The sequence below is a fragment of the Triticum aestivum genome, chromosome 3D (assembly GCF_018294505.1).
Source record: "Triticum aestivum cultivar Chinese Spring chromosome 3D, IWGSC CS RefSeq v2.1, whole genome shotgun sequence".
Lineage (NCBI taxonomy): Eukaryota > Viridiplantae > Streptophyta > Magnoliopsida > Poales > Poaceae > Triticum > Triticum aestivum.
Window position 1 is genome coordinate 155,695,738 of NC_057802.1, and position 11,005 is coordinate 155,706,742.

General features: G+C 45.6%; 1 pseudogene; it reads right to left on the minus strand.

Annotated features, from left to right (window-relative positions):
* Nucleotides 1–3,725: 3,725 nt before the first annotated feature.
* On the minus strand, nucleotides 3,726–4,582 carry LOC123076217 (10-deacetylbaccatin III 10-O-acetyltransferase-like; annotated as a pseudogene).
* Nucleotides 4,583–11,005: the final 6,423 nt, after the last annotated feature.

Below are 11,005 nucleotides of genomic sequence, written 5' to 3' on the forward strand. Positions count from 1 at the left end.
GATCCATCAATACAAACCCGATTAAACAGGAAAGGGCGGGATTTTTCCTGCGCGGTAGATGATACTGGCCATACATTTCAAAGGCAATTTTAATATATGCAAACTGAATAATTAACTAACAATATGATATCTAGTAAAACTAAAAACACATATGATTTATTGTGTTAGAGTGTAGTAGTAGTGTTGTATTGCATAGTTGTTAGATGTAACATGCGAGAACGTGTAGAGATGTAGTTTTGGAGGGCCTACAGAGAGAAAGCATAATACGGTCACCGAACTTCAGAATATGCTCATTACGGCTACTATATACGTTTTGCGGTGATTATACGGTCACTTGCTCATTGTTCAGCATCGGATTGCACTCTGTTGACCGGCCAAATAGTCTGCTTGGCACCATGTTGACTAGTTAAATTGACAATGTTCCTTGTGGGTCCCACCTATCAGTTCACATAGGAAAAAGGTCAGATAAACACAAATTTACACAGGCGCGACAAGACTCCAACCCGTGCGCGGGAATCACCTGGTTGTGTATGTGTCTGTCTGATATGTCTCCAACGTATCTATAATTTTTGATTGTTCCATGCTATTATGTTATCTGTTTTGGATGTTTAATGGGCTTTAATATGCTCTTTTATATTATTTTTGGGACTAACCTATTAACCGAAGGCCCAGTGCAAATTGCTGTTTTCTTGCCTATTTCAGTGTTACGTAGAAAAGGAATATCAAACGGAACGAAACCTTCGCGAGGATCTTTCTTCGAACAAACGCAACCCAGGAGACTTGGAGTGGAAGTCAAGGAAGCAATGAGGCGGCCACGAGCCAGGAGGGCGCGCCCAGGGGGGTAGGCATGCCCCCACCCTCGTGAGCCCCTCGTAGCTCCACTGACCTACTTCTTTCGCATATATATACTCTAATACCCTGAAAACATCCAGGGGAGCCACGAAACCACTTTTCCACCGCCGCAACCTTCTATACCCATGAGATCCCATCTTGGGGCCTTTTCCGGCGATCTGCCAGAGGTGGATTCGATCACGGAGGGCTTCTATATCAACACCATAGCCTCTCTGATGATGTGTGAGTAGTTTACCACAGACCTTCGGGTCCATAGTTATTAGCTAGATGGCTTGTTCTCTCTCTTTGGTTCTCAATACAAATTTCTCCCTGATTTTCTTGGAGATCTATTCGATGTAAAACTTTTTGCGGCGTGTTTGTCGAGATTAGATGAATTATGGGTTTATGATCAAGATTATCTATGAACAATATTTGATTCTTCTCTGAATTCTTATATGCATGATTTAATATCTTTTCAAGTCTCTTCGAATTATCGGTTTAGTTTGGCCTACTAGATTGACCTTTCTTGCAATGGGAGAAGTGCTTAGCTTTGGGTTCAATCTTGCGGTGCTCGATCCCAGTGATAGAAAGGGAACCGACACGTATTGTATTGTTGCCATCGAGGATAAAAAGATGGGGTCTATATCATATTGCTTGAGTTTATCCCTCTACATCATGTCATCTTGCCTAATGCGTAACTCTATTCTTATGAACTTAATACTCTAGATGCATGCTGGATAGCAGTCGATGTGTGGAGTAATAGTAGTAGATGCAGATTCATTTCGGTCTACTTGACACGGACGTGATGCCTATGTTCATGATCATGCCTAGATATTCTCATAAATATGCACTTTTCTATCAATTGCTCGGCAGTAATTTGTTCACCCACCATAATATATGCTATCATGAGAGGAGCCACTAGTGAAACCTATGGCCCCCGGGTCTATTTTTCATCATATCAGTTTCCCGTCAACTAGCTATTTCTGTCGCTGTTTATTTTGCAATCTTTACTTTCCAATCTATACAACAAAAATACCAAAAATAGTTATCTTATTATCTTTATCATATCTCACTTTTGCAAGTGGCCGTGAAGGGATTGACAACCCCTTTATCACGTTGGTTGCAAGGTTCTTGATTGTTTGTGTAGGTACTAGGCGACTTGCGTGTAATCTCCTACTGGATTGATACCTTGGTTCTCAAAAACTGAGGGAAATACTTACGCTACTTTGCTGCATCACCCTTTCCTCTTCAAGGGAAAACCAACGCATGCTCAAGAGGTAGCAAGAAGGATTTTTGGCGCCGTTGCCGGGGAGATCTACGCTCAAGTCAAGACATACCAAGTACCCATCAAAAACTCTTATCCCTCGCATTACATTATTTGCTATTTGCCTCCCGTATTCCTCTCCCCCACTTCACCTTTGCCTTTTCTTCGCCTTCTTCCCATATATCTTTTTGTTTGTGTTTCCATGCGCCTTATTGCATCTTTGCTTGATAAAAAACTATTTATATGGATCCACTTAAAGTGTTCTACTTGGATCATCTTCGATCTATATGTGCTCATGCTGAAACCCCAACTAGTATAGTTGAGGGAAAATATTTAGATGATCATGCTCATTTTGTGCGTCATCGTTTGTCTGAAAAGGGGAAGCTCTTATGGTATCAAATAAATAGTTTGCTATGCTATGCTTGGAATATTTGCAAAATTTATAATTTTACTTGTTGCTCTAAGAACCCTAAAAAACACCTTTCCTACCTATGTGAGTTTAATGATAATGAAATCTTATCTTCTTATGGAAAGGGTGTTTATAGTTACTCTGATATCAAACAAATTGAAGAATTTGTCGTTTTTAAGGGTGCTCATGAAGTTGCTTCTTTGATTGAAAAGTATGATATTACTCTCTACAAATCTGAAAATTCCGACATACTTAAATATTGCTATGATAACTATGCTCATAATGCCTATGTTAAGGAATTTATTGAAAGAATGACCGTTGCTTTGGAAGAAAATAATGATATGCACGAAACTATAGATAATTATGATGCTTGCTATTCTTATGGCCACGATGCCAATATTTATGTAGATGAATTTGCTATAGTTCCCTATGTTAAACATGAGATTATTGCTATTGCACCCATACTTGATAGTTCCTTGAATCAAAAGAAAGATTGCAATGATGTTATTATAAATTCTCTTGATGTCAATTGTGCTAATAATATGCAAAATCCTAAGCTTGGGGATGCTAGTCTTGCTATGTCTACTACTTGTTGCAATGATCATGATTGGGGTGATTCTTCTTATGATATTGATAATTTATTTAAGCCCCATGATGAATATGAGATTGATATTAGTGTTTGCAACAGTATTGAAAGTGGGTTTGGAAGAGTGTCAAATTTAGATCCCACATATTTGGAGAATGTTCAATCTTATGAAATTTTTGATAAAAGTGGGTTTGGAGAGGTCATGACTTTAGTTAATGATAATCCCACTATTTGGGAAGAGTGTCAACTTCGCATGCGTGTGGATCGTGTTGAGAATATGTTATGTGATACCTATTTTGTTGAATTTGCCTATGATCCTATTACTTGCGCTGGCGCTAGCTTTAGTCCCTGTTGTTACAAATACCCGAAATACAGTCACCAAACTTGCTCTAGGGGGTCATCTACGGTCCATTATACGGTTTTGTGTACGTATGTGCTGATCTGGCCGGAGTCAACCGCAGGCAAGTGTGCTTTGACTGCCACATCTACCAGCTTGCTCGAATACGCATGCACACAGGTTTTTTTCGCAAAGTTGCCAGAACAAATCAGCCTCGATCGGCTCCTTCCTCTCTGGTCCGGCCGCTCAGCAGCGTAGCTCCCGATCGAGTCGAGACCAGGCCTAGTGTAAGTGCACCTCAACTACTTGAGTCCACATGCAGGAATCCTTCTTCTACGGTCAGACCCGCCGCAGCAACAGGTCGACATCGGACCGCGTCGGCGGCGAGCTGCGCCCTAAGCGCATCCATGCACGCGTCGCTGGTGTGGAAGCTCTCCCTAGCCAGCCGCTCGTGCCCATATCCGTCGCTCGCCGCCCCGTACAGGCCAAGCAACGATACTTCGTCGTCAGTCGATAGGACGGCGTCGAACGGCGTCACCACCCGCGACGGGTTCCTGGGACCTAGAAGCTCCGGTCGGTCCCTCCCACACCGGCTCCGCCATGGCCTTTGGCTCCAACCCCCGCGCCACAAGGAGCTTGGTGGACCCAGCGCCATCGCAGAGTGCGTGCGCCACCCGCATACTCAGGGTGACGCCGCCACACGTGAACCGCATGACCTGGAGCGCAAGCGCTGCCGGTGTGCCGTGGCTGTCGCCCGGCGCGAGGTGGTCAAGCAGCGGCGAGTCCGGCCTGTCCGCGTCGATGTCGGAAACCGACAGTTCCTTCGCAGCGAGGAAGAGGGCCACAGCGTCCTTGTCTGTCCCGAATAGCACGACGGGGCCGTCGTCATGGAGGAGGGGCTGGCAAGCCACGAGAAGAGGCCTAGCGCATCGACGAACGCTGCCTGGAGAACGTCAAGCGGGTCGAGGGAGACCGGGTCGGCAGGGAAGAAGCGAACAATGCGGAAGGAGATGTCGAGCACGTCACGGTCGGCGTCGAGGCCGGAGAGCTGCAGGGACGATGCCGAGGTTGCGGCGCTGGGAGGAGCCTGAAGCTGTCCAGGACTAGCAGGTGGAACTGCGGTAGTGGCGGGGGCGGAGGCGCCGGCGGCTCCATGCGAAGAGTTGTGCGTGCGGGTGGCACCCGGCCGGAAGGGGAGCCCGCGCTATTACGGCGGCCTGTGGCACTACAAAAAAATACACTTCCGTGATGATACGTGCTTGTCACAGTAGGTCGCGATTTTTGTCATGCATGCACATCCATGACAAATTTATGACAGAATCAAGATAGTCATACCTGTGCTGTCGTAGAAGTGTTCCATGACATTACCAAAATTATCATCACGGAAGTATCCACTTCCATGACGATAAATCGCGCGTCATAGAAGTGCTTTCATCAAGGGTGACCGACACGTGGCATCCACCATAACGGAATGCCGTTAAGCTATCGGGTCCGGTTTTGGATCCGATAACCCATTAACAGCCCCGACCAATGGGGATTTTCCACGTGTAAAATCATCATTGGCTGGAGGAAACACGTGTCGGCTCACCGTTGGGACAGATGTCATCCACTCATTGGACCCAAAGCGCCTATGATACGTCGATACGTGGCACGGCCCAACAGAGGCCCATTCATGTGAAAGGCCGGCCCGTTTGACTTGGTCAAAAGGTGGTGGGCCGGCCCACGGCAAGCCTGTTAACAGCCTGTTCGCATATAGCCCATTTACAGCCCGTTAACCCAGGGCCCGTTTACGGCCTATCCGAATTAGGCCTAGTAGCGTCATCTGGGCCGTCCAATATAATTCTAGCCCGTTTTAACTTCCGGCCCATGTATGGCCCATGATGTATTTTGGCCCATCTGAGGCCCTTAGTAACCCTCGGCCCGTTAACGGCCCATGGTAAAACTGGCCCGTGATGAACAGTGTATCACTTTATACTCATTAACGGCCCATTATACCGTTGGGCCATTTCCAGCCCATGTTATCTTTCGGCCTTCTCAGGGCCCATTTATTCTTGGGCTCATTTCCAGCATTCGTTTACTTACGGCCCGTTACAGGCCTTTTCTGCTTGTGGGCCAAATTCAGCCCGTGGATACAGTCGGCCTGTTTGTGGCCCGTTAATCTGTTGGGCCATTTTCATAGCATCATCAAATACGGCCATTTAACGACCCATTATGGTCATCCCATAAAACGTACGATTTCCACTGTAGCCCATTTACGGCCCCTTATACGGCCCGTACAAGGCCCATAGATGAGACGGCCCGTAGAAGGCCCATTGACCCGACGGCCCATAGAAGGCCCATTGACCTGACGGCCCATAGAAGGCCCATGGATCCGCTGGCCCATGGAAGGCCCACGGATCCAACAGCCCATAGAAGGCCCACGGATCCGACAGCCCATAGAAGGCCCACGAATCTGACAGCCACAGAAGGCCAAGGATCGTCCGTCCCGTAGATGGCCCATGGAATGTACGGCCTGTGGAGGGCCATGGTCACTACAACGTTTGGGCGAGTTGGCCCCCGTTTGAACGATATAGCATATTCAAACAATTATCCTACTCTATACTATCACCTCTAAAAAACATAAACTATACAATATAAAGAGACTAAGGCATAGAAACGTAGAATAATCCTACACTATACAATAAAGAAATTACAGCCGATTATACCCACTGGGCATTATGGTTCGGCACCAGTGATAATAAAGCATACAGAAACAGCAAATTACATACACTGGGCAAATACAACTCATACATCATGGACGCGCATCAACATAACTTACCATTTGAACTATAATCTCTTCAGAAAATAGGATTGGTCGGATTTAGATAGCAGAAATTTCAGTCTGCAAAATCTCCAATTCCTTCGTTGTTACCTCAGTGTCTTGTTTCATTTTTTTGACTCCTACATCTAATACCTGCATGTCCAGTCTCAACTTGTTGATTGTACGTTCAGAATCATGTACACGTTGTCTTGCCACCTCTAGTTGATGCTCGTGAACATCAGCACATTCCAATTCCAATCCATAATCATTCGGTAACGGCCATGCCGCACTGCTCATAGATCTTTGTGTTGATGTCACTTCATCCTGAAATGTTTCTATAAGTACACATGACTAGGGCAAAAATATAGTTACAACAGTGAAGCGAGCAAGATAGACTATTTTGTACATGGCAAAACAGGACTAACAATAATGTTACACGTCATGAAGCATAAGTAGGTGATATTTTAAAAATTATAAAAAAGGTAGTCTGTGCAGCCTGCATACAGAAATCTCTCTTAGCTCACCAGAGGAGCATGATGTTGGGGCCCAATCCAAAACACAGACAAGTTACAAATTTAGACAGCACGTTGCGTAGAAGTAAGCAAGCAGTTGGCCATTCTGTAGCTCAATTAAAGTCTTAGGGAGCATAATGAACAGCAGAGGATTTCATACAAACATACTACATCAAGCAAAACTATGCAATCATTAGCCTAGTATAAACTAGATTGTGAGCCTCATTCAATAATAGTTGGTTAATAGACTTCAAAGCTTCAGGCACACTTCGGCAGTGTAATTAAATGGTAAGGCCTTTAATTATGTCAACTAATAGTTATACAAGTACCCAACATCAGGCATCATTCTTTAGGCATATCATTAACTGAGGACAAATAAAGCAATTGAAAAGAGCAAATTAACTATGCCTGAAACAAACAAGGAATTGAACTGTTGAGTTGGATACAGTGACTTACATTAACAGGTTGAAGAGGCTCAGCGCAGCTCCTACTTCTCTTGCAAGGCTCCTTCCTAACATCTTGTACTTGGAAATCCTCAATCTTATCTTCATTGCACCCCCTCTATAAGGTGACACAAACTAGTTACTCGTCTCCTTGGAAGATAAATATGCATACTTTCTAGTCTGTGAACACAAAAGGATGAGATTATAACAAAACAACACCACATAATGAAACATGCCGCATCTCTTGCACTTGCACACAATGAAATGAGCATTTACTATGTGTGCACTATGTAAAAACTAGGCATACCTTCGAACTGGATCTCCAGGTACTCTTGGAGAGCCTACTTTAGTGTACAACCAAACCTTTATGTCACCTATGAGTTAGAAAAGGCCCCACTACAAAGTAACAGTAAGTAATCAAAGCAAACAGTCCTAGTATGGCTCTTGTTAGAGTGTTAGGTCAAGAACAGTAAGTAATCAAAGCAAACAGTCCTAGTATGGCTGGCTGATACAAACAAGCAATTGAACAGATGTGTGAGAAAATTTTACATATCAAGAAAAGAAGCAAAGGAGTCTTAAAGACCATCACTTGACTGACCACTTACCAGATTTAAGGGGCATTTAAGCATCATGTGCAACGTATGAACTAACATAAACATTGCATATTCCAGATTCTACAATGGAATGCACATGTATTAGGTTATGCCATGTATGATGATGCCTAAATGTACACTATAGCAGGCAGGAGTGATTCATCATTGCACGCACAATTGAATTGCAGGTTAAGGGCTAGTTCTATTCCGCCTTTTCAGGGCTTATTGTCAAAATAAGCCATAAAAGATGTAAAGAAGTCATTTTTCAGTTATGGGCTTGGGCTTAACTAATTTCGCTTTGGAGGGGGGGGTGGGTGTTTCGGGTAGAATCTCACTAAAAATTGAAGGGAAGGGGAATAGTGAAATGACTATGTTGTCTGCCTATATTACACTCAAACTGCAACTGGTGACACCCGCGTCACACCTCACCCTCAAGTAAAAACAAACATGCAAGCGTTCATTGCCCTGCCCGCTTGCATCTCCTCTCCCCTTTCCCTCTACCTCGATCCCCTGCCTGCAGCACTAGGGTTCCTCCAGCAAGTCATCGCCACTGGTCCCATCTTGCCTGGTCCTCGACGATGCTGTATCCAGCTAGGCTACATGGCCAGGTGGTAGGGGAAAATCTCCCTGGCTGCTCCTCCCTTTGGTGCCGCCCCTCATTCTCATGGTCTCCAGCAGCTCCTCCACTGTGGTTCGTCCAACGCACTACTCCGGCAGGCGCTGCACAACTACGGCTGATGCCACACTACGGCAGAAGGCACCTTATTCCCCCTCCCCACCTCCCAGGCTGTGGCCTTGAGGTGTTGTTGAAGGATGAGCTCATCCAACAAGGTGAGGATCTCCTCTGATTTTTTGCCAAATTTTCATTCTGATCCACTATACGATGAATTGCTATGAGCTGCTTCTGCTGCTGCTATATGATGCATTGCTATGAGCTGCTCCTGCTGCTGCTATATGATGAATTGCTATGAGCTGCTGCTGCTATATGATGAATTGCTATGAGCTGCTCCTGCTGCTGCTATATGATGAATTGCTATGAGCTGCTGCTGGTATATGATGAATTGCACACTGCTGCTGCTGTATGATGAGTTGCTATGAGCTGCTGCTGCTATATGATGCTTTCAGGTGGTGCTGCTATATGATAATAACCAGCCACTTGGACCATCGAATTTCAATAAATAATTGTTCTTCATTTAAATGTGGGTCATGCGTTTTTCGTTTAAATTAGGCAATGGGATCTATATGGAAAACATTGACCAAAGTAGATTGTGCCAAGTAGATGGTATCTTTGTATTTGCATTTTGAGCAAATAGTGATGGTCTGTTTTCCTATCATATTAATTACTGCTCTGGGTTCAATTTCTGATGTTTGCAAGTCAAATTAATTTTCATATGGGCAGCAAAATGAAAAAATATAATGCAATCGAGACTTTTCACCTATCATACCAAAGATAAGCTGAAAACGCAATGAAAGGAACTGGTTGGCTTATTACATGGAGCTTATATTCACAGGTGCTTATTTTCTTAGGATAACTCGTAATAACTGTCCCTAAGAAACTTGGCCAATAGAACTGACATACAAATAACATGTCACGATGATTGCAATGGAGGAGTGACGTACCATAGCACACTGCATAGGCTCACCGCTGGCTCTCCTTTTTTTTGCGATGTTCCATGAAATTGCCACATACATCTTGTACTTTTTCATTGTGTAACCCAATCTGCAAGTTGGCACGGGTAATTTCAGACATCTCTACATGATAATACATTGCATATCCCTTGCGCATATTTAAACCACCAATTAATGATTGTGTGCGTAGCATAAACTAGCCATGACTCTGTGTGCTGGACTAGCAGGCACTCTAAGGGAGCCTAATGTAGTGTACTGGAATTCCTACATGCCACCTATGATTTTGTGTAATGTACTGCCTCTGTTCCTAAATATATGTCTATTTAGAGATTCCAGTATGGACCACATACAGATGTATATAGATGCATTTTCGAGTGTAGATTCACTCATTTTGCTCTGTATGTAGCCTATATTGGAATCTCTAGAAAGACTTATATTTAGGAACGGAAGTACGAGGTAGTATCATGTATGACATCTACATATCTAATTTAGCAGCCAGTAGTAGAAATCATTGTCTGCACAAAGGGATTACTGGTCGAAAATCCTAGCAAAGCACGCTGGCAGGCACAGAACAATACAAGAGAGAGAGACACGCTTACAAGATCATAGCAATGCCTCGGTCCAGGATCTTGGTTGGCCAAGCTGTTAGATCCAGAAGAAACATCGTCCTTGTAGTGTTTGCCAGCTGCATAACAGGTAAAAGCGACCTGTTAGTATATTTGAAGTACATCGGGCAAGTGATGCTAGACGGGTTTAAAGGTGACAAGTACCTAGGCCATGGCGGGTGCTTGGCATCTTGCCAGACGGTGGGAATCAGGTTAGAAACGTCAAGGGTGATGACGCTGTGCTGGCTGTCGGGGTCCAGTACGGAGATCTAGAACCGTCGAGTAGGGTGTTTGTGGAGCGGCTCCGGTAGGGTGGACTACGGTGTGGGCGAAGTGGATATGTGGCCGTGGACAAGGGCATAGGTGAAGCTGCTCCGGTGGTTGGGTTAAGGATGGTGTCGACGATGCGGATCTGCGGCCGTGGACGAGGCGTTAGAAGCTGCTCCGGTAGGTTGGATGAGGGTGTGAGGAAGCGGATATGAGGCCGTGGACTTGTGAGTTGGCAAAGCGGCCCCGGTAGGGTGGAAAATGGTATAGGCGAAGCTACTCCGGTGGGGTTGACGATTTTGTCGGCGAAGCGGCTCCGGTAGGGTTGAGGAAGGTGTCGGCGAAGAGGATCAGAGGCCCTCGATGGGGGCGTCGGTGGGGGGGCTCCGGGGGGTGTGGACGAAGCGTCTCCGGTGGGGAGTACGAATGAGCCGCTGTAGATGCGCTGCGGTTGACGAGTACCGGCGAAGCAGATCCGGCGCCGTGGACAAGGCCGGCACTGAATGGGCTGTGGTACAGTGGTGGATGAGCAGTCTACTTGTTTCTAGGGGAGGTGGGAGGGGTAGATGCGGCCGCAGAAGCAGATCCGGCGAGGTGGACGCCGCTGGCAGTGAATGGGCTCTGGTACGCCGGTGGATGAGCAGTCTAGGGTTTCGAGAGGGGAGGGGAGAAAGGCCGATGAAGTACGGACGGCGTGATGTGAGATGCTCTGGTGCTGTGGAGTTAGTC